This window comes from Cynoglossus semilaevis, chromosome 8 (genome assembly GCF_000523025.1).
Source record: "Cynoglossus semilaevis isolate Cse_v1.0 chromosome 8, Cse_v1.0, whole genome shotgun sequence".
In the NCBI taxonomy this organism is placed as follows: domain Eukaryota; kingdom Metazoa; phylum Chordata; class Actinopteri; order Pleuronectiformes; family Cynoglossidae; genus Cynoglossus; species Cynoglossus semilaevis.
The window spans coordinates 27559874-27560286 of record NC_024314.1 but is presented as its reverse complement, the minus strand read 5'-3'; the positions used below and the strand labels follow the sequence as shown (position 1 = coordinate 27560286).

Here is a 413-nt window from a genome sequence, read left to right as displayed (position 1 = left end):
CCCGCCCCCCCCCCCCCCCCCCCCCCCCTCTCATCACATTGGCTCCATCCTCGTCGCTCTCTTCTTGGCAGGGCCACGTCTGCCATCTGTCGTCGGTGTAATCCTGCTGTAACGCCATTGTCTCCACAACAGTCAGATGTTCCTGCCCTGTTATTAAATACTATTAATAGTCAGGAATTTTAATACACCTGAACGACAGGACGGACCACTGCTGGTTGGGATCATGTGACTTCAAAAGAAGTCATTGAACATGTTTAGTTGTCAAACGGCAGAAACAGGTGAGTCAGTTAACAGTAAAAACAAATACCTGACCAAGGTGTGTATATATATATATATATATATAAAAGCATGAATGCTGGTCGAGTGACCTCTGCTTGTCATTTGGACTCAACACTGTGTCCTCTGTGCGTGTC

The 413-nt window shown here is 47.2% G+C and overlaps 1 protein-coding gene across 4 annotated transcripts in view; it reads left to right on the top strand.

The window, feature by feature from the left end:
* The window catches only part of LOC103382968 (monocarboxylate transporter 2), a 17301-nt gene that overhangs the window by 9664 nt on the left and 7224 nt on the right, over positions 1-413 (top strand). The gene's annotated exons all lie outside the window — the stretch shown is intronic.